The following is a 27,568-nucleotide window of genomic DNA, read 5'->3' as shown; positions in this document are numbered from 1 at the left end:
GCCATGGAGCCAGACAGCTCCGATAATCAAATATAACTATTACCCAATGCAAATTGACTATATAAAGCTTTTTTTTTGCTAGGGGCTTTACGTCGCGCCGACACAGATAGGTTTTATGGCGACGATGAGATAGGAAAGGCCTAGGAGTTGGAAGGAAGCGACCGTGGCCTTAATTAAGGTACAGCCCCAGCATTTGCCTGGTGTGAAAATGGGAAACCACGGAAAACCATTTTCAGGGCTGCCGATAGTGGGATTCGAACATACTATCTCCCGGATGCAAGCTCACAGCCAACTCGCCCGGTACTATATAAAGCAGAATAAAGAAAATAAACATACGAAATTGATAAAATCTATTTCTGAATAGGTTAGAAGAGGAAGTTATTAACGACAGGATATGAAACATGTCATTAGAATGAAATTCTCAACGTTAAATAAGGATATGAAAGACCGGGCATGCCATCGCACGAAGGATACGAACAACAAAAAGGAAAATGAGTTTAGGAGCCAGGTTGAGCCACTACAACACTTTTGTTAAAAGGAAGGGATTATATCCATTAGAAGCCTTGACCATGAATAGACAGGTACAAGTCAGTCAACTGGAAAAAAAAGGGAACGCAGGATATTAAAGGCAGATCGTAAGTCAATGCATGGGTGCATGGGTCGATGAGCAGGTACGACTAAGACGGAACAAGAGGTGTACAGCAAGAGAGAACCAATCAGAGTATCGGCTAAGAAGAACACATATCCAGGAGGTCAGATGACCAAGTAACAATAATAATATGGAATTTCATCAAACCCGAAGCCAAGGAATGTGAAAGGGATCTGAGACGAATCCCAGAACATAAAATTAGGGTCACATTCAGAGAGACGGTATATAATTTAATTTCGTGTGGCTATTTCTAGCCGAGTGCAGCCCTTGTAAGGCAGACCGTCCGACGAGGGTGGGCGGCATCTGCCATTTGTAGGTAACTGCGTGTTATTGTGGAGGAGGATAGTGTTATGTGTGGTGTGTGATTTGCAGGGATGTTGGGGACAGCACAAACACCCAGCCCCCGGGCCATTGGAATTAACCAATTAAGGTTAAAATCCCCGACCCGGCCGGGAATCGAACCCGGGACCCTCTGAACCGAAGGCCAGTACGGAGACCATTCAGCCAACGAGTCGGACAGAGAGACGCTAAAGAGCTATCAACATTTTAAGACGGAATCACAACCCAAAAGGAGGAGAGGGTCTCTATCCGAAAAGTGCAAGAAGGCGCTGGTTGATGGGCTGAAGAGGTACAGGGAAGAAGAACAAGATCTGGACACTGAAATGAAATTGGTTATCACGCAATCCATTGAAGCTAAACTCGATACGAAATAAATAAATAAATAAATAAATAAATAAATAAATAAATAAATAAATAAATAAATAAATAAATAAATAAATAAATAAATCTTCTTCTTCTGTGCTGTTCAATCCGAAGATTTGTTTGTAGCGGCTTTCCATGAACTCCGGTCTGTGGCTAGTCTCTTCAAGTCCAAGTAATTATCACAATCCTTGTTGTAAATGATTTGTTTTATATATCCTAGACGTGGTCCACCTCTACAGTTCTTTCCTTCTACACCACCCTCCAATATTGTGTGCAGAAGGTTTCCATGGCTCAAGATATGTCAAATGCAATATTGTCTCTTCGGTGAGTAAGCATATTCCATAAACATGGCTTCTCTCCAATCCTTTTCAGCGTTTCTTCATTAGTGATTTTGTCCACCCATGGAATTTTCAGTATTTTCCTGTAGCACCATATTTCAAAGGCTACTAAACGTTTTGTATCAGCCAAGCAAAGAGTCCAGGTTTCACTATCATACATGAGTACGCTCCACACATATATCCTCACAAGACGTCTCCTGAGGCTCATACTAATGTTCTGCATGTAAAGAGCTTTCCTTATTTTGTTGAACGCTATTTTGGCTTGGTTAATGCGGCTGACTTTTTCTCTTCTACTTCTTCCAAGTGCTGTTATTTTGCAACCAAGATGAGTGAACTGAACATCTGTCAACTGCTCTGAAAATTACAAATTATGACTTAAAATTCGAAGAAAAAAATCGAAACGGGCTGTGTCGGGGACGTAGCCTTAACTATGAGACGCTCCCGACAACTAGAGTCCTTTTTTGGGGGATACAAACTGTATGGCAGTGCGGATATTTTTGCGAGTAATTGATGTTCAGTCAGGTATACTCTCTTTTTTGCTTGTGGTTAGGCGATCCTTGACAGTGGTATGGGAGAGCCTTGAGATCATAAAGCCGTAAATCTGACCTAAGCGTAATTGGCTCCTGCCCGCAATTAATGGAAGGAAGGAACAAAGGTCAATATGTCTGTAGTTGGCGCAAGAAAAAGTCGCTCATAATTCTGTGACTGTTGCGGTTCTGATGCCAGGTGTCAGGCCAATTGTATTATGGTAACATATCTATCCGTTTCAATACCTTGGGTGTAATATACTGTAGTTAAATATTTGCAATATTCGCGGATGCGGATATTATTTTGTATATCCGCGCAGGGCTCTACCGATAAACCCTATGACGCTCGGCATTCGTGATTTTAGAACCTTTTCGAATTCTGACAAACCGCTCTATCCTATCGAATGCGTTCTCGATAATTCTGAAGCCACTTGTTCCGTATGTCACGACATTTTTGCGAAAGAAAGATGATGTTTGCAGTTCTTCACAGCGCGATTTATTTATTTATTTATTTATTTATTTATTTATTTATTTATTTATTTATTTATTTATTTATTTATTTATTTATTTATTTATTTATTTATTTATTTATTGCTATTTGCTTTACGTCGCACCGACACAAATGGGTCTTATGGCGACGATGGGACAGGGTAGGGCTTGGAGTGGGAAGGAAGCGGCCGTGGCCTTAATTAACGTACAGCCCCAGCATTTGCCTGGTGTGAAAATGGGAAACCACGGAAAACCATCTTCAGGGCTGCCGACAGTGGGATTCGAACCCACTATCTCCCGATTACTGGATACTGACCGCACTTAAGCGACTGCAGCTATCGAGCTCGGTAGACGCGATTTAAAAAAATGCTTTTCGCTGTGTAGGCTACTTGCAGAATCCACTGCGGCAAATCGAAGGACACCTCATTTGGCGTGTGCTAGTACACCGGAGTCCAGAGGTAGGGCCCTACACTAATTGATAGCCGCGCGGAACGGCGATTTTAGTACAATTTGGCGGAGCTACTATATAACTAGGTGACATAATACCGAGATCAGACTATTGTTGCTATGCACACCGGTCTTTTCCCTGAATTCCAGTTTGTTCACACTCCGAGAAAGATGTCTTAGTGGTTCCTTAAAACATTTCTCGAATTAAAGCATAGAAACTAAATGTTTACATCATCTTATTTCAAAACAACTATTTTACGATGTTTTAGTATTGAACTACGGCAGCAATTGTTCTAGAACAGGGATTGCAAACCTTTATCGACTAGCGTGTCAGTTAAGGCTAGGAAAAACACAGATAGGGAATCTGCCACCTGGGCGACTGCCCTAAATGCAGATCAGTAGTGACTGATTGAAGGTCTTGTGTATTACTTTCTACTGCCTAGTGTGCCATCGGTTATTTTCCCTTAAAATTATCATGAAATCCCTCATTTGACTTCGAATAGGTATTAGATTGCATTATATGTAACTCCATTCGACTGAATCTTTCATGATTTTATTTTGCAATCATCACTGAAAGTTACATTCTAAAAACAGACAGATTTCAAGAATAAGGTATATTTTTGTTTTAACCTAATAATATTTGTAAAAAAAAATATGGCTATACTTCTATTATTAAAGCATAATGTTAAAATATGCTATGCTGCTACATTCTCGACCATGTTAAAAACATTAAAAGGGTACGTGGTATGTTGCCTGACGTCAGGGCCGGATTAAGAGGGGGGCTAAAGGGGCTACAGCCCCGGGCCCTGCGTGCCAAGGGGCCCCAGCCCTTGGCCGAACCTAAAATTGTATAAAAAGGCCTGCTGCTCCACCTCCATGCATGTATATGAACATTTACGCTCGCAAAATATTAAACACGCACTCTTCCTTACTTCTTACCGGCTGTCCGCGTTAGTATTTCATCACTGCTAGAATTAATTACCGTCTGGAGACACGAATCCTCGCAACTTATGCACTGTAATTATTGTAAAGGTTATTGTTGACGAAAGTTTAAAATCTGGCAGCTTGGGAGTACGGGCAGAGGGGAAAAGTGGGAAGAGATCTAGGAAGTGAGCGGGAGGGGACAGGGGAAGCACGGTGGAATACGCATACTATACTATATCTTTGCATCAGGAAGAGAACTTCCAGTTCACCTCTGATTATTAAACCATTTGTAAGTTACAACTGTAATCTTCTTGTAAAATGGATAGAAAATATCCTAGTGGTGCCAAAAAACGTAAGTTCTGTTTTGTATGTCGATTTGATAGTGATGATGAGACAAATGTAAAATATGTTTTGGCATTATGAAATATTAACATGAAAAATAGAGAAAATCTGTGGTATGTTTCAACACTTCCCTATTCATCAATTTAAGTGGAAGTAGTTCTATAACGACTTCAGTATGCTAGTCTTACGTGATGTTATGAAGAAGGGGCCCCACATATTTAAATAGCCCAGGGCCCCCAAGCACCTTAATCCAGCACTGCCTGACGGGCAACAGCACGTCGTGTTCGCGTGTCACCTAGTGGCACACATGTCACAGGGTCGCCAACTCCCTCTTCTAGAAGTTAGTATAGCGGCATCCTGAATACGTTCTCCACTATTTCCTCGAAAATAATCTGAATACATTCGTACGAAAAGGGGGTTCAGAAAACACAACATTATCTGAACTATGTTAATTTTCAGACCCCAGGCGACGAACAAACAGGAGTGCCATATGACAAAACAAAACTGGTGAGCTTGGAGCAACCATGAAGCCGCAACGAAAGACAAGGAAGTTGAGAAGACATTGTTGAAGTGCCGATAGGTAATTGTGTTGAGACTCGGAAATTGCAGGGGGAGGGGGGAGGGAGATGTGTTGTATACAAGAAGATGTACTCCTGGGGAGCGAATGAAGGAGACGATAAAACCGGATGGGAGAAGAGCAAATGGAGTAGAAGGACGAGGACGAAATGAAGAAGAAAACAAGGAAATGAGCGGGGGAGATACCAGGGATGACGCTGATGGAGAAATATTGCACTCAATGACGAAAATTCGTGGGGATGGAAGATTCAGAAAGATAAGCTAGCTCCCCAATAAACCTTGAGGGGAGGAGTAAATGGGATAGAAGGAGGATGGAATGTGGAGGTAAACTGCAAAGCATGGGTGGTGAAGATGAAGTGCTGCCGATAAAGTAGCAACAATATGGCTGAGAAGTGTTTCATGCGGACGCACAGTATATGTTATCCTATATTTCGGAAACTTTCCACATACAGTAAAAAATACGATGACATCAAATAAATCGTCGAACTGATGGAACTGCATTTTCAGGTGAGGAGGAGAATGAAGAATGACATGACCACATTACTTCGTTAAAATCCTCTTCCGCAAGGTCTCGAGGATATTCTGGAAGACCTCTTCTTATACGAACACAAGACGGGCAAACTGTTTCCGTTATGTACATAGTGTGTATAGACTTAACCCTTTAATTTACCAGAAAGAATCACTGTTCCATTGTCACTGCTCGCTTACTGTTCTATCAACAACGGGGTGTGATACGTCTCAGGAACTAGTCAATGAGAAAGGGCGTGTAATGGTGAATTACAGCATTGTACTTGTCTACGTCTAACGAAGATTTTACAATTTGTCCCAGTCCACCCAAAAGGAAAAGAGGACTTCGAGAACCGTCGAGAGTTCAGGCAGTTTATTTCATTTCATACAACCATGACAACTTTGGCGGAGGGAAGCATAAATTGAGATCTAGCTCTTATCACAAACATTTCTGAGTTATTACTGGGGTCATTTTAGTTTCTGGCCGGGTGCTTGCGGCCAGGTATCATTTCTGATGCCATATTACTTTTCAAGTGTAAATAACAAGATGGAACCCATCAGGATTCGAACCGCAATTATCCGGATGAACCTGCAGTTAAGCCAATGAGACTGGGTGGGTGGGATGAGAACAACCGGATCACACAGAAATGGGGTACTACTGGGAGAGAAATTTAGCAAAAAAAGACATGAGGTTGGTAAGAGTCCAAAGAGTACAAGCCATAGAACGTGAAGACAACAAGGACAGAATGTAACAGTAAGAGAACACTAGCAAAATTCTGTAAAGTACCAGTACCGTAAGAAAAATATAATAATAACAAAGATAAAACAGAAATGATAGGACTAATTTTGCTGATTGATGGGAGTGTGCACGAATAAAGCCTTCAGACGAGAAAATCAGGAATATATATGCATTTTATGCAATAAAGATACAGAAGTGGCATACCTACTGAAAGACAGTAAAGAAACTAGAAGAAGCTGAAAAAATATATAGGTGGTAAAGAAATATTTGAAACGATTGTGGTTCGAATCCTGGTGGATGTCATGTTGGTATTTTCACATGGTAAATAATATGGCATCAGGAATGATACCTGACCGTAAGCGCCTGTTATTAAACGGAGAATGGAAGAAACCAGTCGTTATTATTATAAACTGATCAAATATCATATCATGAACAATTATTAGTATATAAAATATGTAATATTCTCACAAGAATGTGGGAAAATAAATCTAACGAAGGTAAGTAAGTAAAATCGTGTCTCATCCCGAGGTGGTGCAGCTCTTTTCAGGCACACTCCCGTTGGAGGTGAGCTGCATGTACCATTTCAACCACATACCAGCCCTCCTGCCATTCTTAAATTTCTGGCAATACCGGGAATCGAGCCCGGGCCCCCGAGGACGGCAGCTAATAACACTAACCGTTACGCTACGAAGGTGGACTCTAACGAAGGTGAAAACAGAGAAGCATGTGGCTAACTGTAATAATAAGCAAAAAGAAGTATCCTAGATTCCATGACTTAGCTGAAGTCTAGGAAACACCTTAAAAATCAAGTTCGATTAAATATTGGTGATATATCCAAGAAGGATTTTTGGGATATTTAATTATCTTCCCAATTTTCATTTGTAATACTTTGTTAGTTGTAATATCTTTAGTATTTTGACTCATGAGTATGACTAAAGTAAATTTATTCTCTCCCCCCAGTTATCCGTAGTTGAGAGATAATATTTCTGTTTATTCATTATTACCCGCCTCCCTACGCTCTCTATCTACTGCCACAATAACTTTATAATTTTCACAAAATAAAAAAAATAACCATAAGGAGACAAAAACGTTCAGTTTAATCTTATATGGAGCGTCATAGAATGCTGAACTCGAAGTTTAAATACAGATGTTGCAGAAGTCAACTCTAAAGGAAGCGATAGCGGGGTCTTGTCTACTTACACACAAGACAGTCGAATTCGGGGAACTAACAAGAGAAGACAAATAGGAAGATAAACATAAAATGGAGAAATGTGTGCAGTAAAATGAAGGGAGGGGTAGAGAGTAATGAAGAAATATAGCATGCAATAAAGAGAAAGTGCACACGCGGAGATAGGGGAGAATACGTTAATGAAACGTATAAGAGGGAAGAGAACACAACTTCTCTACGTGATCGCACGTAAAAAGTTTAAGCTGTACATCTGAGTTTTAGAAACAATAGCTGCATCTTGAATGTAAAACAGACGACAGTAAACTCTTCCTTGTCGAGGACGTGATGGTCACCAACTAAAGAATATTACAAGCAGAACTACAGGCTGGATCAAATAGCATGATGGTGATAATATTTAAAATGATGTCACTGAGCTTTGGGATATTCCCCTTTTCTTATCGGCATCATTATGACCTAAATAATTAATATAATTAATAATTGTTTAATTTATACTTTAGCCATTATCAATTTGAGCCGGGCCCGTAGTGTAGGGGTAGCGTGCCTGCCTCTCTCTCGGAGGTCCCGAGTTCGATTCCCGGCCATGTCAGGGATTTTTCCCTCGATCTGAGGGCTGGTTCGAGGTCCACTCAGCCTACGTGATTAGAATTGAAGAGCTATCTGACTGTGAGATGCCGGCACCGAAAGCCCAGAATAACGGCCGAGAGGATGCGTCGTGCTGACCACACGGTCCCTCGTAATCTGCAGGCCTTCGGGCTGAGCAGCGGTGGCTGGGCAGGCCAAAGCCCATTCAAGGGCGTTAAGTGCCGTGGAGTTTTTTGGTTTTTCTCATTATCAATTTAAACGTAAATGTTATACTTAATTTATTTTGATTTTACTATTAACTCAATGTAAATGCGTTTTAATTTCACATTAATATTATATTATAATATGTTATATTATTATCAAGAGACATTATTCGAAGCTTGTTTATGATTAGGGACAGGCACAATATGAAATTTCATATTCTAACCCATGGCTGCTAGAGGTCTGAAAGTAGGATATTGACGAATGGCAAAGTTTAGATGGCAAAGCACGCCGAAAATGTGCATATTTCATAATATTTTACCAAAAAATCATATTTTGTGAAAATCTCCTTATTGCTTCATATTTTGTAAGGTTTCCAAATATTCCTCCGTTGAAATTCTCTTTATTGGCACTTTTCCTACACTGATAGAGAACTAAGTGATGGAAACATGGAACATTTTGTTATACTTGTGGTTTTTTTTTTTTTTTTTTTTTTTTTTTTTTTTTGTGCAGGTGATTGATAGATTTGACTCTCAGTAAAATAATTGTGTGCGACTTGCACAGAAGGAATTTCGCAGAAAAAAAGCATGTAAGAAGACCTATCACACATATAGACACATTTTATCAGAGTACCTACTACGAAGTATGATGGAGAAGTTGGAAACAAGGAAGTTGCCACTGCTGACATCAGGCCAGTATGTAGAAGGCCAGGCAGAAGAACTGGCTCAAGTTACAGGGGCAGTTTCCACAAAATTTTCTTTACTGTTGGGAAATAATTAATTACACAGTATTATCCTTCAAATTAGTAAGGTGCTTGAAGGTAAGAGCAGTGAAATACCATCAATTATTAAGCTACCAAATACAGAGCGACACAGGTATCCTTTCATTACAACATGTAACGTATAGCGATCTTATTTTAGTGCACACGACAATATTTACCGACAAAAGGCTATTTGTATCATATTATAATTCTCATTAAAGAGCTAATAGCTGAATACACCAGGAAGGTAAAATAAAATATTGTACTTACAGTCATTATTAATTTTAATTTATTTTTTATTTTAATTTTCTCTCTCTCTATAAATAGAATAGTATCCCTTTATGTGTTGATTTTAATCCAATAAACTTTTTTAAAATGATAACATTGTTGTGATTTATTGTATTTCATAGTATTATTCAATGTATTTTCATAGTTTCGCCGGCCCCGTGGTGTAGGGGTAGCGTGCTTGCCTCTTACCCGGAGACCCCGGGTTCGATTCCTGGCCACGTCAGGGATTTTTACCTGGCCCTGAGTGCTGGTTCGAGGTCCACTCAGCCTACGTGATTAGAATTGAGGAGCTATCTGACGGTGAGATAGCGGCCCCGGTCTAGAAAGCCAAGAATAACGGCCGAGGGGATTCGTCGTGCTGACCACACGACACCTCGTAATCTGCAGGCCTTCGGGCTGAGCAGCGGTCGCTTGGTAGGCCAAGGCCCTTCATGGGCTGTAGTGCCATGGGGTTTGGTTTGGTTTGGTTTGATTTTCATAGTTTCATACTTATCTTAAATAAATTTCATATTTTTACAAAAAAAAATTCATTTTATGCCTGTCTTTACCTATGACATACGGCATGACAGAAGGTACTTACAGGAGTTAGACAAGACTGTAATCTTTCACCTAGGTGTAAATGCAGTAAGCAGCTTGGCCTATGCCGACGATTTGGTCGTAATGGCAGATTGTGCAGAAAGCCTCGAGTCTAATATATTGGAACTTGAAAATAGGTGCAATGAGTATGATATGAAAATTAGCCTTTCCAAGACTAAACAGATATTAGCAGGCATGAAACTTAAGAGAATAGGAACGTCAGGCTGGGAATACAAAGCTGGAACAGGTAGATCAGTTCAAGTATTTAGGATGAGTATTCTCCCAGGATAGTACAGTAGTATCGCCGTGCGCGTAGAGGCGCGCGGCTGTGAGCTTGCATCCGGGAGATAGTAGGTTCGAATCCCACTATCGGCAGCCCTGAAGATGGTTTTCCGTGGTTTCCCATTTTCACACCAGGCAAATGCTGGGGCTGTACCTTAATTAAGGCCACGGCCGATTCCTTTCAACTCCTAGGCCTTTCCTATCCCATCGTCGCCATAAGACCTATCTGTGTCGGTGCGACGTAAAGCCGCTAGCAAAAAAAAAAGTACAGTAGTATCAAGGAGAGATTAAATCAAGGTGCAGGTACAGTAAAGCTAATGCAGTGAGCTTGCACTTGCGATCAACAGTACTCTAAGAAAGTAGTCAGCTCCCGGACGAAAATGTCTTTACACCAGTCTGTTTTCAGACCAACTTTGCTTTGCGGGAGTGAAAGCTGGCCGAGATGAAATACTGAAATTAATGCTGGACACGAGCCTCCGTGGCTCAGGCGGCAGCACGCCGGCCTCTCACCGCTGGGTTCCGTGGTTCAAATCCCGGTCAATCCATGTGAGATTTGTGCTGGACAAAGCGGAGGCGGAACAGGTTTTTCTCCGGGTACTCCGGTTTTCCCAATATCATTTAATTTATCTGCCATTCATTAATCATTGCCCCAGAGGTGTGCGACAGGCTTCGGCAGCCGGCACAAGTCCTATCCTCACCGCTAGATGGGGGCTTCATCCATTCCATTCTTGACCCGGTCGAATGACTGGAAACAGACTGTGGATTTTCAATGCTGGACAGTTGTATGCGAATCGTCTCCCGACTCGAGTTGAGCTACGCTGATCAACAACAGACACAATACAGACTGTCTTGCTTTGGAGGACGCACTGGCCACCCCTGAGTGCTTCTGACATTAAGAATCTACCCCGATGTCGTAAAGCTGAAGTATACCACGATGGTTGTCTAAGAGCTGCACTTGCTGGCTCCAATGAACAACAGCAAGCGGAAGTTGAGAACTTCAAAGGCTCCATCTAATGTATGAAAGAGAAACACGGCACATTATACTTGATGCTAGCAATAAGGAAGGCTACAGAAGACCTTCCAAGTAACTCGTCAAACATAGATTTGTCTAGGCTAGTCATGCCCCGTCGTATAGCTAAGTAGCTTCCTATGTCGATCAGTGATAGAATAAGAATAAGGCAATATATCTGAACATAGAAAATATAACACAAACAATAAGAAAAAGGAGATAGCTATTTTTTGGACATATCTTTAGAATGGATGATTGTCAAAACACAAATTCAAGTACCTTTGGGAGAAAAAGTAAACAACGAGCTGTATACAAGAAAGATTTAGAAAGAGAGATTTTTAAAAATAACGTTTTAAAAATGGAAGGACTCCAAGGAAGAATGAAAAGGAAAAACTCTGTCCAAACCCTGAGGAGAGAAGAAAAAGCATAGTGCAATGATGAAGGAATACTGGAAAGATCGGAAGAGGAAACAGCAAGGGAGGATAAATTGAAATCGACGTGGTCTCTAACATCGTAATTAATAATAACAATTGTACCGGGAGGTACACCTCAACGCCGCGTATTCAAATCTAGCGCCTAAATGAACTCCTCTATTGGTAAAACAGTGAAACTGAAACTACACCAACTTGGAACTTTAATCAGAAGAGGTCACCACTAAAATATTGAGTAATTTTGTTATTGTACTGTTTCCTAACTCCTAACCTGAGTAAATTTCTACTTGTTTTGTTTGACATTCATCAAGAAGAAGTTTGGACATTCTTCCACAGAGGACATCACTAAAAACTATATTCATGCACACTGGTGCGAGGTATAAGAAGTTATAATTCAAAGAAGTTTTGTATTCATAAGTTTTTTTTCTGATTGATGTTCATTTATTTCTGGGTTGGCAATATTTCCTTTTTATTTTCGCCAGGTTTGAATCTAGCCAATCCCAAATTTCTGTAATTAATTTTCAACCTATCACAGTCTTCTTCTTCTATTTTGAGTGTAACTTTTAAATTGACCAATAAAATTGTGAGGGTGTGGCTGGTTTATTCGTGAAAGATCTCGAACCTTCCCTGAGGGTTTGTAAACTGCGGCTTTGCATGTCTCTTGGCCACTTGATCGTCATCTTATTGAGTGTGTGTCAAAGCAGGAGGCGGGGGGCCCCGTTCATCGGTCAGCAGCACATCTTCAAGGTAATGGCCACATAACATCTTTCTTTCTTACTACATCCGCAGTTTAACCCGAGGGAAAGGTCCGAATCTTTAACTATGTAACCAGCTTTTCTAAAATGTAAATCTTCTTTCGGCTAATGTAAAACTTCGTAAAATCTTTAACTGTAAATCGGGGATAGAGAGTGAAATTACCCTCTCGAGCTCCCCTTCATCTTGGTTTGAGGTGACTACGTTTATAACTGTTTTTCATTCTGCAATGTGGTAAATTACTTCCTATACGAGTCACCTCAGTAGTTTGGGAATAGCCCCTGTTTCACCGGCCTAGTGCCCTTTAGGTTTTTAAGTTTTCAGTATCTTGGAGCACTGTACGCCTCCATTCAATTTGTGTTTCGGGCCATTTACTTAACCTATTCTTTTCCGCAAAGGCCCTGTAGGTTGGGTACTAGATCCCCCTGTATAACATTACCTTTCAATTTGTAAGTTGTGCCTTGATGGCGAGTGATGGTAATTTTCTGATATTACCTTGAATAGGCTAGAAGAAACTCAGAGCCTCTTAGCTCTTTTTCAATTTTGCGATTGTAACGAGTACCTCTGGAAGGCTAGACATTGTATTTTGGGAGTAAGTGCTCCACGAATTAAGGGGATTTCTGCCCTTGAGTAAATTTGTGCTCTTGTAAATTTGAGCTTGTAGCTCAAGAAATGTAAAGCTAGGGGCTAAAAGCCCAAGGTGTTAAGGTTCTGAATCTTGGATTTTTTCCCAATCTTGTTTCAAGATTGCTTTTGTACCTGATATGTTGTTAAGTTTGTTTTTGGAAAAGAAATATAACCTTTTAAAGTTTTAATTCAATTTTGATATTGTCGATAGACCCATTCACCCCGGCACCTTCTTTAACTTCTTTCTGCTCCACGGGTAACCCCCGTAACAACAACAACAACAACAACAACAATAACAACAACAACAATAATAATAATAATAATAATAATAATAATAATAATAATAATAATAATAACAATGTCCCTTCGACTACTATATGTATTAAGAAACGTTAGAGTACCAGGCTCCTGAACGAGCCAGTAATTATTCTGACAACGGGGTCTCGAGTGTCAACCGACCGACAGTAAGCCACTTGGATTGATGTAATAAGATATGACGAAGTTATTTCTCCTCCTAAAAGCGGAAGGAGGAGGGGAAGGAAGGGCGATGCTCCCCAATTGTACTGAGAGCCTGGCATGTACAGATGTTAAAATACGATATTGATTGTGACCCGAGCACTACACGCTCTTCCCATGCGACACGAGAAAAAGAGTGACCTATTCCACCAGCAGTATGTGGAGCACGACGTGAGCATGCGATATTCCTCTCTTCAGGTTCGAGTCACAATGAAGAGAAGAGGAAGTTCACTTTCCGGCATGTGAAAAACATTATATTGGTGGAGAACAAGTCCTTGAACATGGAATTTGTACGCATGGAAAAAACAGAGAAGATATTGTAATTAAGAACAGAGAAAGAAGAGTGTTCTGCATGAAAGGTAGGCATCCACAAAGGAGTAAGCAGAACCCTTCCTTTTCAAGTATAAACAGAACAAGCGGTAAACTAAAGGATGACGATTTGATGCTCAACTGGTGGCAATGATCATTAAGGCGTCAAGTCTGTATGGTATGACACTGTCGTTACCTGGTTCCAGTCCCGTTGGTAGAAAAATAAATCACCATCACAATGATAGCCGGCAGGGTAGGATAGGTGGTAGTATACAATTTCTAATCCCCAGATTGCATGTCAAAAACCTGGATTCAATTATCTCAAACCTCTCCATAGTGTTCATATAGAGTGACGACATATGACGCTGTTGGTGGTGATTTGTCCGTCTGATGGAGACGTTAAGTCTTGAGCACACACCTTTGTGTTATTCGATACGAGTAGGCTATGTGCCGATACCGGGTTTCACCCTCTCCCTACCTCAGTATTATCATCATCATCATCATCATCATCATGTCCGACTCGTTGGCTGAATGGTCAGCGTACTGGCCTTCGGTTCAGAGGGTCCCGGGTTCGATTCCCGGCCGGGTCGGGGATTTTAACCTTCATTGGTTAATTCCAATGGCCCGGGGGCTGGGTGTTTGTGCTGTCCCCAACATCCCTGCAACTCACACATCACACATAACACTATCCTCCACCACAATAACACGCAGTTACCTACACATGGCAGATGCCGCCCACCCTCATCGGAGGGTCTGTCTTACAAGGGCTGCACTCGGCTAGAAATAGCCACACGAAAAAAAATATCATCATCATCATCATCATCACGACACATCCAGACGCGTAGATCATCCATGGCCGTCACCTAAAAATACCAGTACCAGACATCTCCAGAGGCCACACATCATCATTAAAAAAATGAACTCTTAGAATTGCCAATCATATCGTTTTGTCTACAGATAAAGGGAAGGAGATTTAAGCTTTCAGATTTTCCAACGATATCATTTTATCTACAACTAAAGGCGAGGAAATTTTAACTCTGCGATTTCCCGATAGTATCATTTTTGTACGCAGGTAAGGGGAGGATAATTTAACTCTTCGATTTTTCACTTATATCATTTAATGTACAAATAAAGATGAAATTTTAACTCGGATGTGCCAATGCCATTTTATTTACAACTAAAGGGGACAAAATTGAAACTCTTAGATTTCCTGATGGTATTACTTTTATCTACAGCTAACGGGGAGGAAATTTTAACTCGTCGATTTTTCAATCATTTTTTGTACAGCAAAAAAGGCGAAATTTTAACTCTTGGATTTTCCAATCTCATTTTATTTACAAATAAAGGAGAGATTTCCTTAACTCTTCGATTTTCCAATTATTTCATCCTGTCTACAGTTACAGGAGACCACAGAAGCTGGTTTATACACACAGGTTCACCCAACGAGCTCATTATAAAATCGAATATCTTTCTGTCATTGTTCCCACCAGCTTGCACAATCAATCATTCTCGCTACTTTCATGTTTGTTATCTCTAAATTTTGAATAAGATATCCTATGTCCAACCAGCTTTCGACAACAAATTCGATCAGGAAACAGACCGATAGAAAGAATGTTTCATCCGGAAACTCACACCTTTCTTGCATAATACCACTGATGGCAACTGCGAGCTCACTGTATTAGCTTGGTTGAATCTTGATTCAATTTCACTCAGTATAGGCCTACTACTATCCACCGAGTGAGTTGGCCGTGCGGTTAGGGGCGCGTAGCTATGAATGAGATAGTGGGTTCGAATTCCATTGGTGGCAGCCCTGAAGATGGTTTTCCATGGTAAATAATAATAATCGTATGGCCTCAGCTACCGTGTGCAGACATTTCAATTTGACGCAATCTGGCTGTCTGCTCGTCAATTTCGACGTTCCGTTTTACTCTAGGTCCCCACTAGATGGCAGACCGAGTAAACCGAAACTCTCTTGGGCTTCTATGGCTGAGATTTAATGAATTTTGTCGGGTAAACACCAAATGTGTCACCAGAGATCTTTTACATGCCGACATCGTACGACATGGAGTGTCGAATGGACTTTTTTCCGCCCTTCAAAAATCCGACTACCTCCGCCGGGTTTGAACCCGCTATCTTGGGATCCGGAGGCCGACACTCTACCGCTGATCCACAGAGGCAGCTTGTTTTCCATGGTTTCCTATTTCCTATTTTCACACGAGACAAATGTTGGGGCTGTACCTTAACTAAGGCCACGGCCGCTTCTTTCTCAATCCTAGCTCTCTCCTCTCCTTGTGTCGCCGTACAGAGAAGTTGAATCAATAATGTCTGTCTGTTAGGTCATCAGCCCAGAGGCTGGTTGGATCCTCAAATAGCACTACCAAAAGTTATGCGGTTATAAGGAAACCGTAAAAACCAATGGCAGCACCAAAATGAGGCGTACTAGGCAAGACGAGGAGTGAGGTAGTTTGCCATTGCTTTCCTCACTGGGTCAGAAAGTGCTATTGCAGCACGACTGACCCTATGAGCAACATCTTTCATAACACTCAGATAAACTAGTCGTGCTCTGAATGTCATTAATCAGCACCACCCATACCCCAGCAGCTTCCATACTGTCACAGCCATGGATGTTGACTGGGACTTCGGTGGAAGCTACACTTTACTCTGGCCTGTGCCAAGAGATGGATACAAAAGTACTGTATCCATCAGGAAATGGCAGCAGGTAAAAACCAATAATAATAATAATAATAATAATAATAATAATAATAATAATAATAATAATAATAATAATAATAATAATAATAATAATAATAATAATAATAATAATAATCTTCTACCGCAGTGGGGTCACGGCACGGGTGCGAACTATGTCACACATGTGGATTTAGCCCTGTTTTACAGCCAGTTGCCCTTCCTGACGTCAACCCTATATGGAGGGATGTAATCACTATTGCGTATTTCCGAAGTGGTTGGAGTCTAGTGTGTTATCTGAATATGAAAAGGAAAGTAAACACAAACACCCAGTTCCAGAACCAGAAGAATTAATCAAACGCGATTAAAATCCCCAACTAGGCCGGGACTCGAACCCGGGACCCTCTGAGCCGAATGCCTTCACGCTGACCATTCAGCCAAGGAGTCGGACAACAACAACAATAATAATAATAATAATAATAATAATAATAATAATAATAATAATAATAATAATAATAATAATAATAATAATAATAATAAAGTGCCTTCTCCAAACATGGACGTTTGTCAAAGCGACGCGACGATGCATTTCAAATCATCTGCGCATAGTTACGTGAGCCGAAATGTATAACCAACTCGCTCGATACCGAGTTGTAGTTTACATGCCGTAGGGTCGAAATTTCCTTTCTGTTAGTCCTCTCACTAACATCACTTGGGCTACCTACCCAAGCAGTGTCCACGCCCAATGTTGCTTCGGAGATATCAAAGAATGAGGTGTTTCAATTTGGCTACGTCGTTTGCATCGGCTGCTACAATACAGTGATATTCAGTTTCTGACTTACAAGCCTGCAGTCACATTTAGAGTTACAGCACATCATTCGCTTTGTATTTGTTGAGTAAACGCTTTTTTTTTTTAAAGAAAAATATAGGTTGAACCTCCATAATAGGTTTGATAGATCAGTAGCATCGTCGTTTGCTCTGTAGTTCTGATCTCATACAATGCACAAGATACTTTCGAACTGTAAAGTCATTTCGCTGGGGTTTGGATTCATCATAAAATAATGCGTACGCCCTGAGGCTTATGATGACAAAATAAACAGTCACGTAAAACTTCTTAACAGCCTCCTGGTTTCCTTCGAGTTATAAAGAGTGAAATTATTTAGTTGTCCTAGCAGAATACAGAATGAGCTCCACAATTTCTGAGGATGAAATCTGTCCTGAAGTATACTCTCCAACTTGCACAGTGAGGTCAGGATTGTAACCATGGTGATAACATATTATAATATTCCATTAACAAGAAAGTGTCCTCTGTTTGTCATACCCAGAGCTCGGAAACTCGTTAAAAGGACAATCAAGAGCACGTTATAGCAAGACTAATACAATTAGCAGTACTACAGAGAGTTCTACGTCAGTGTTAATACCGCCTGATCATAAAGACATGGTCATAACTATAATGTAGACATACTGTTATTCAGTCTGATTCCACTTTGCTAGTATTTATTTTTCCTATTTGTGTTATGTCACCCCGAGAGATACATGTCTTATTGCGACAATGGAATAAGAAAGGATAGGTAGTGACCGTAGTCCAAATTAAGGTGTCTGGCGTGAAAATGAGAAACCACGGAAAACCATCTTCAGTGGAGGTTCGAACCCAGTATCTTCCGAATGTAAGACAGTTACGGGACCCAAAATATGTAGCCACTCACTCGGTGCTAGTAGCTTAACGTCGCATTAACACACGGAAGGTTTTCGGCGACGCAAGAACGGGAAGGTAGTGGCCGTGGTCTGAACTGAGGTGTGAAAAGCGAAACCGCGGGAAGCCATCTTCAGGGCTACCGACGGTGAAATTCGAACCCACCATCTCCCCATTGCAAGTTCACAACCATGCAAAAATGAATAGAGCATACAAATCGTTCGATCTACCTGATTCCTCGAGTGCTCTTTCTGCATTAGATACCTCAACGATTCTACATAAACCAAACGCACACCTCACTAATATAACAAAGAAATCGTAGTACTAAGGCAACAGCGGTTTTTTCGTCTTCTTTTTCTTCTGCTTCTTCTTCTTCTTCGTGCACTACAGACTCAATCGCTTACTATCCACGTGCTTCTTCAAGGGTGCGAAGAGACAGAAATCACTGGATGCCAGATCGGAAATGTAGGGGGGGTTGACCGAGATGCTTGAATTCCTCACCAGGGGAGCTAGAGTGAATGCTGGCAGTGAGAAATCATTGAGATGACACTCCACTATCACGTCCCACATGTATTTTATCGTTTACACTGCTGAAACCATGTCTCTAACTTTCAGCATCTTCCCTAGATCCCTGCAGACTAAGATAACGTCACATTATTATCGGACCGTGAACTCCGGAACAGTTAAAAGAGGATTCTGAACCCATCGAAAACTGGGAATGAAATATACAAGATAAGAAAATATTTTTTTTTCGATGTGTCTTGATTTAATACTTGATTTCCAAAGACTTATAGCTCCTACTCTGCTAACGCTTTTAACATATAGGTCTATTTTTATTCGAATCACCCTGCATGAAGTTGACAAAGGGGTCGTGATATGCGTGTGGTATCGTCAATGGCTTCCCACAAATGAGGCCGAGGTTCGATTCCCGGCCAATATATGTGGGATGTTTGAAATGAAAAGTGATGTCCCAGTGGATTTGATTCTACGTAAACCGGAAGTCCCGTGACCATATCAGCGATCACGATATAAACAACACCGAGCTCGATAGCTGCAGTCGCTTAAGTGCGGCCAGTATCCAGTATTCGGGAGATAGAAGGTTCGAACCCCACTGTCGGCAGCCCTGAAAATGGTTTTCCGTGGTTTCCCATTTTCACACCACGCAAATGCTGGGGCTGTACCTTAATTAAGGCCACGGTCGCTTCCTTCCCACTCCCAGCCCTTTCCTGTCACATCGTCGCCGTAAGACCTATCTGTGTCGGTGAGACGTAAAACAACTAGCAAAAGATATAAACAACTACAAGCTTTGATTTTTGAAGACGATAAAGGAAACAAGCTTGTTATCGGAAATGGTGGGTCCGAACCTCATTGTGAACATGGTTTTGCTATTTTCAAACCACGTACATGTCGAGCGTGGCTGTATCATAACTACCACAGCCGCTATCTTCCAAGCCCTAGGCTTTCTTTATCCTAGCGTCGCCAAATATCCCCCGTGTTATTATGATGTTAAGCAGGTAAAAGGCACGAAACCAAGTGAAAATTGCCACTGAGTCAGATTCAAATTAAATGAGTCTGATTCGCTTTAATGCCACAAGATTCCAAACAAGGCTTAACTGCATTTACATTGGCTACGAGATTATATGTTGTGTTCAATACTGATAAGACCACTATAATTTTGTGGAGCACTGGAGTAGTAAACAATCCTAGCATGAAACCGCTTATGCAATGTAAACGGCAACACACGACATCTTTAAAACATACAGATTGTAATCAGTGTTGCCAAATTATATTTTCAAGATCCGCTAAATACTACTAAAAATCCGCTAAAATTCCGCCAAGAAATCCAATCTCAAATAATGAGCCATAAAAATGAGCAATAAATAATAATAATAATAATAATAATAATAATAATAATAATAATAATAATAATAATAATAATAATAATAATAATACAAGTAAATGTCTGCACTCACCTGATCTGTGAGTTTCACTGGGATTAGCCCCCTGCCTCGAAGCCAGCTAGGTAAAACTTGTAGGCGTTTACTGCCGAGTGCAAACTAGGTGAATCCCCTACCTCAAGGGCCACACACAGAACAGGCCAGTTCATTAAACGGTCTCCCTTCATAGCATAAAATAAATGCTACTCTCTCACAGTTTCATTACCTGTCGTCATTCGTCAACTAAGAGATAAGTAACCTTTCCTCAGGAATTACAAATTTATGATACTATGATCTCATACCATGAGATCCAAATAACATGTTTTCGTCATGTGACTGCTAACTCTTGACAAGAAATACGGAATAGCTCGGAGACAGTCTGGAGTACAAATTTAAAAAAACGTAAAATGGAAAAACACTAAATTCCGCTATAATAAATGTAGAATTCCGCCAGAAATTCCGCTGTCCGCTAAATGATATATTTCTCCGCCGACATTTTAATTCCGCCAAATTTAGCGGAAAACCCGCTAAGTTGGCAACACTGAATGTAACAATAAGTTGCTTTTATTTTACGTCGCACCGATACAGGTAGGTCTTAAGGCGACAATGGGACCGGAAAGGGCTAGGAGTGGGAAGGAAGCCGCCGTGACCTTAATTAAGGTGTGAAAATGGGAAACCACGCAGAATCATCTTCAGAGCTGAGGATAGTGGGGTTCGAACCCACTACCTTCTGAATACTGGATGCTGGCCGCAATTAACGACTGCAGCTGTCGAGCTCGGTTGTTGTAACAACAAGGTACGTTCAAACTTTCAGCATACGTTGCTCACACGTAGAAAAAGAAATTATGTTATATGGACATGGGTTCGGAAAAGATTTATTTCCATGACAGAATTCATTTTCTACAACATAGTACGTTAATCGTGAGAAACACACAGGAACAGAATGTACCACCTTTACCGCATGAAACCCTTGTTATATGAAGTGTTCCAAAATGCCCTCCGTTAACATCAGCGATTCAATGCGACCGCGGGCTGATGTATGCTTCACTGTTAAGAGAGGGTTCACGACGCGTATGTCGCCCACGGGAGTCAAATCAAAAGACCTGGCGAGCCGAACATGCCCTCGGACACTCCCGACACTCGCACTTCATCTCAACAGAGGGCATTTTGAACATTTCATTTGAGAAAGAGTTTCACGAGGTTAAGCTGGTACGTTCTGTTCTTGTCTGTTTCCCATCAAACCTCCAGCTCCATGGCTAAATGGTTAGCGTGCTGGCCTTTGGTCACAGGGGTCCCGGGTTCGATTCTCGCCAGGGTCGTGAATTTTAACCATCATTGTTTAACTTCGCTTGCACGGGGGATGGGTATGTGTGTCGTATTCATCATCATTTCATCCTCATCACGACGCGCAGGTCGCCTACGGGGGTCAAATCAAAAGACCTGCACCTGGCGAGCCCAACTTGTCCTTGGACACTCCCGGCACTAAAGGCCATACGCCGTTTCAGTTTTTTCCCATCAATCACTCACTACTGATCTGCATTTAGGGCAGTCGCCCAGGTGCCCCAGGTTATCCTAGCCGTTTCTTAAATTATTGCAAAGAAATTGGAAATTTATTGAACATCTCCCTTGGTAAGTTATTCCAGTCCCTAACTCCCCTTCCTATAAACGAATATTTGCCCCAATTTGTCCTCGTGAATTCCAGCTTTATCTTCATATTGTGATCTTTCCTACTTTTAAAGACACTACTCAAACTTATTCGTCTACTGGTGTCATTCCACGCCATCTCTCCGCTGACAGCTCGAAACATACCACTTAGTCGAGCAGTTTTTTACGGTGGTGACGGATGCAGAGTACGGTACTCTAATTCGTCGCTTATTATTGTTTGAGAGAAATTTCCCTTCGGATTCTTCGTTGCTTTCATTGATGTGTGATTTATTTTCTCACCATTACAGTTTTTTTCATCTTCTTCTTTAACTTTTTTAACTGATGTACACAAGAACCTCGTTGATCCGGCCCTCACTAATCCGGATCTCCGGTTTATCCGGATCGAAAATAATAAAAATGCATTTTTAATAATAATAATAATAATAATAATAATAATAATAATAATAATAATAATAATAATAATAATAATTATAATAATAATAATGTTATTTACTTTAAGTCCCACTAACTACTTTTACGATTTTCGAGGACGCCGCGGTGCCGGAATTTTGTCCCTCAGGAGTTCTCTTACGTGCCAATAAATCTACCGACACGAGGCTGACGTATATGAGCATCTTCAAATACCTCCGAACTGAGCCAGGATCGAACCTGCCAGGTTAGGATCAGAATGCCCGCGCTTCAACCGTCTGAGCCACTCAGCTGGGCAAAAATATATTTTTACTTGTACAGCGTTTCTTTTACGGGGTCGACTCCTCTTGAATGTCTTTTCCGCCAACAATAGTTAAAGACAGGAATTGGAAGTAATACGGCCACGGTCTATCAAAGGTACCGTCCCGGCATTCGCCTGGAATTGAGCATGGGAAAACGTGGAAAACCATTCCCAGGACGGCCGAGGTGGGATTTGAACCCACGCTCTTCTGAATGCAAGGTACTACTAATTCACTCATGGTGAATTCGAAAGAAAAAAAACCGGCGCTCCATCAGAAGAAACAGTGACTCATGGGGAGGAAACAATGCAGCTGGACAAACTGACGGCCTATTTAGAATCCTAGAATGAAACCACACCGGCAGAATTGTTCTTAGTAAAACGTCTTCGTGATCGTGCTTCGCGCAAAAGCTATACAAACGTAAAACAGAAAAAGCTCACACAATATTTAGTGCATAAAACAGAGTCGTAAATGTAAGAAAAGTGCTCTCATACTTTTTGTACAATTGAAAAAAAGGGTTTACTGTACAACTTATGTTAATAGATTATATAACATCTACTGTATTTGTTTTTTTAGTTTTTCCGGATTTCCCGCCGGATTTTCGATAATCCGGATCAGTTCCGGTCCCACTTAATCCGGATAAACGAGGTTCTTGTGCACTATGTAGAGTTGTAGAAAATCTCTCTCTCTCTCTCTCTCTTGAGGCGCTGGCCTTCTGACTCCAATTTGGTAGGTTCGATCCTGGCTCAGTCCGGTGGAACTTGAAGGTGCTCAAATACGTCCGCCTCGTGTCGGTAGATTTACTGGCACGTAAAAGAACTCCTGCGGAACTAAATTCCAGCACCTCAGCGTATCCGAAAACTGTTAAAGTAGTTAGTAGGACGTAAAGTAAATATTATTATTATTATTATTATTATTATTATTATTATTATTATTATTATTATTATTATTATTATTATTATTATTATTATTATTATTGTACCGGGTGGTACACCTCCACGCCGCTAATTCAAACTTTGCGCCAGTTGAAACTCCTCTACTGGAGGAAACCTGAACTTTATCTACTGTGTTAATTCTCAAGTTTCTCAGAAGATGTCCCTACTTGTAAATTTTGAAGTTTCTGAACTGTGTCGTTTTCGATGTATTTTTGTTTTGCCTGTGGTAAGAAGTGTGAACATTCTCTTCTAGAGGACACTACTGAAGAACTACAATTGTGCACCCTAGTGCGAAGTGAAAGAACTATGTTTTTTGAGAAATTTTGAATTCATAAGTTTGTTCTTTGTTAAATTTCTTTCAGTCATTGTTTAAGTTGGCAATATTAACCCTTTCTTTCCCCTTGTTTTGAATTTACCAATCCCGAATTTCTCGAATTAAATTTCCACCAATAATGTGTTTCTTCTTCATCTTGTGTAGGGGTTTTCTTGGTTAGCCAATAAAATTCTTCTGGGAGGCTGTTCTCATTCTTGAAACGCCTCGAACTTTCCGCGAGGGTATATAAACTGCTGATTTTTGGGTCTCCGTGCCACTTCAGTAACAGCTATCAGTGTGTAAAGTACGTAGCAGGGGGCGGGAAGCGCCTCTTTCTTCGGGCAGCAGTTCAACCACAAGGTAATGGCCTTTTAATAACTTCTTTTCTTGCTAGCTCAGCACTTTAACTCTCGGGGCAGGTCCGAAGCCTTTTCCATGTAACTTTCCTTTAAATGTAAAGACACTCGGTATCAATTCTTTCTGTTTTAACTACATATTGGGATAGAGAGTGCTTAACCCTCTCGAGCTCCCACTCATATTGCTTCGAGGTGAACTTATTTTCTCAACCGTTTCTTCTAGCGTAATGTAAATTGTCTTCTCATATAAGTCACCTCTTTAGTATGGGATTAGCCCTTGCATTAACGGCCTAGTGCCAAGTAGGTTTCAAACAAAATGTATTAGGAGTGCAGCTTCGCCTCCCCTCAAATTGGTATTGTCGAGGCCATGTAATATTTCTGTTTCTTCACTTAATAGGCCTCAGTAGGTTGGGTATCTTTTTACCCCTGTGTCTATGTCCTTGGAGGACAGCTTGAAAGTCGAGTTTGGTGTGGCCTTTGATAGGCTTAAACTTTGAGAGCGGATTGCTCTTTTGAAATTGATTTTGGGTGCCTCGAGGAGGCTTTATTTTGAAATTGGGAGCAAGTGCTCCTGAACATGATTGGGGTCTTCTGCCCCTTTGTCGAATCCTGTTTTTGGGTAAAGTTGGGCTAATTGCTCAAGAATTGTGAGTCCGGGGCTCGAAGCCCAAATCCTGTGAATACTGTAATTGTACATTTGTTGCCTTGCTACTCTGTACCTGCCATTCTAGTTATTTCTTGATTTTGCTAAGAAAATATAACCTTGTTAAATTTTATCTTAACTTTAATTTCGTATTTTGAGACCTGTTCACCCCCGCACCTTCTTTCACCTCTGCAAATCCACGATACTCCGTAACAATTATTATTATTATTATTATTATGATTATTATGATTATTATTACTATTATCATCATCATCATCATCATCATCCTTTTAGCAGGGACAAATTACAGTCTACAAAGAAAAGGAATCGTCTTCTCGGGAAATAGTGAGGAAAACCGGCAGATCATGAACTGTTGTAAATAATTTCCTGAAGTTAAAGGGAAATTATGGAAGAAACAAGTCGCCTGGTAAAATACACAATATGAACCCAAACATTAAATATACAAATTATTAGAAATCTCAGTGTCGAACAATGCAGGGACAACTCTCACAAGATCCCAATATCAGTGTCCACAAGTCTACATATACAGGATGGTCAGTCAGAGCAATATTTCGAAGTATCTACAAGAAAAGAATAAAAGCAGCCTTGTATAACGATAATAACGCATAAGGAGAACAGAGTTAAGTGTGACTTGGAAGAAGGAGTGGAAATGTGTGATCTTCAGTGATTAAAAGATTCAGCTTGTATAGCCATGATGTCACGCTGCTAATACTTTATCCTAAGAGACGGAAAGTAGGAACATTTCGTATGGTGTGGGTGGATTCGATTATTGAGGAAAAACAAATCTTTCTTGCTCCCTCGGAACGTACGGAAGCCACAGACTACCAGAAACTGCTTGAAGACCGTCTTTTATGTCTCGGATGAGAATGGCACTGAATCTTGGGTATTCCAACAAGACAATGCATAATCGTGCCAAGTTCACCAACAAGTAGTTTCAGCCCAAACGTGTCAATGTAATAAAGTGGCCAGCCATTTCTCCGGACCTCAAACCCTATAGAAATGGGGAATCATCTGCAGGACTGTATAGGAAAGAGGAAAACAGTATAATAATGGCAAAGAACTGAAAGCGTCTATAATTTCTGAGTTCTGAAAAGGAAAGGCACCATGCGTCCATTTTACACCCAATTAACTTATATGGCAAGAATTCAGCGACAAACCTTGTGGAAGAACCTTGTGGAGTGTTTCAGGTAGCTGTGAATTAAGATTAATTTATTAAGACGAAGTGATCTTATCATTTTGCAAGTAAAATCATTTATCTTAATACCGGAGTGAGAAGCTTGGACGGTAAAGCGCTGGCCTTCTGAGCCTAACTTGGCAGGTTCGATCCTGGATCAGTCCGGTACTGTTTGAAGGTGCTCAAATACGTCAATCTCGAGTTAGTAGATTTACTTGATGTTAAAGAATTACTGCGGGACAAAATTTCGGCATCTTGGCGTCTCCAAAAACCATAAAATTAGTTAATGGGACGTATTATTATTAGTAGTAGTAGTATTTATTTATCGCAAACATAACCATGTTTTAATGTAGGCCTTGTCCGTGATTGTGAATACATTCGTAACGAAGTAATTAATACTGTTACCAGTCACATGTTTTCTTTCTTTTATTAAGTTTTGTTCCATAACGCGTTATAGAGCTTATACTGTACCGCCAGGTGGTGAAATTGTGACATTCAATTGTTTTCAAATAATGTTATTTCACTGAAGAGTAGGAGCTATGTGCATTATGAATTTATTACATTAACTGAAGGTGTGTGTTGTCTCAAAAACATACAGTTGCTGATAAAACTTTGTAATGTTTTTTTTTTTTTTAAATATTAATACCGGGCGAGTTGGCCGTGCGCGTAGAGGTGTGCGGCTGTGAGCTTGCATCCGGGAGATAGTAGGTTCGAATCCCACTATCGGCAGCCCTGAAAATGGTTTTCCGTGGTTTCCCATTTTCACACCAGGCAAATGCTGGGGCTGTACCTTAATTAAGGCCACGGCCGCTTCCTTCCAACTCCTAGGTCTTTCCTATCCCATCGTCGCCATAAGACCTATGTGTCGGTGCGACGTAAAGCCCCTAGCAAAAAAAAAAAAAAAATTAAATATTAATTTTCACTGTTATCACTGAGTATGTGTTGAGGATCTGTTAATGGATGTCTATGAATTTCTAGAGTTTCTAAACTGTTCAGTTTTACCCCTTTTGGATGAGTGTGTAAAACGGCGAGATGATTTTGTATATTTGATACTTCATGACCTGTATAATGTTGATGTTCAGCAATTGTTTATTTTTCATGCCTATGTAGTCGAAGTGCCGTCAGGCGTTCTTGAAATTTGATGTCAAATCCTCTTCAAGTTTGTAATTAACACCTACTTCTGATGAAGAAATTAGTTAATTCATAACAAGAATTATACATAAAAAATACTATGATTATTATTCTAATTAAATATTTATTACGTAGCTACATTCACGTTTCCACACCAGTCGGTTTGAATGAGTCTGGTGTATTGACCGACTATGTTAGAATCTGGCCCAGGTTGATAAGCATCATACCAAATAGCCAGAGCCCTCAAGAAGCAAAATATCTTAATCAGCCTTCCTTTGCTTTTTATCTACAGCTGTTCCAAGAATACGATCACCGAGCGAGAAGGCCATGCGGTTAGGGTCGCGCAGCTGTGAGTTTGCATTCGGTAGACAGTGGGTTCGAACCCCGCTGTCAGCAGGCCTGAAGATGGTTTCCCATTTTTACACCACGCAAATGATGGGGATGTACCTTATTTTAAGTCCTCGGCCGCTTGCTTCCCACTCCTAGACCTTTCCAGTCCCATCGTCCCTATAACACCTATCTGTGTCGGTGCAACGTAACGA

Source organism: Anabrus simplex, chromosome 5, assembly GCF_040414725.1.
Source record: "Anabrus simplex isolate iqAnaSimp1 chromosome 5, ASM4041472v1, whole genome shotgun sequence".
Lineage (NCBI taxonomy): Eukaryota > Metazoa > Arthropoda > Insecta > Orthoptera > Tettigoniidae > Anabrus > Anabrus simplex.
The sequence above is the reverse complement of the archived record's forward strand: the minus strand, read 5'-3'. Positions refer to the sequence as shown.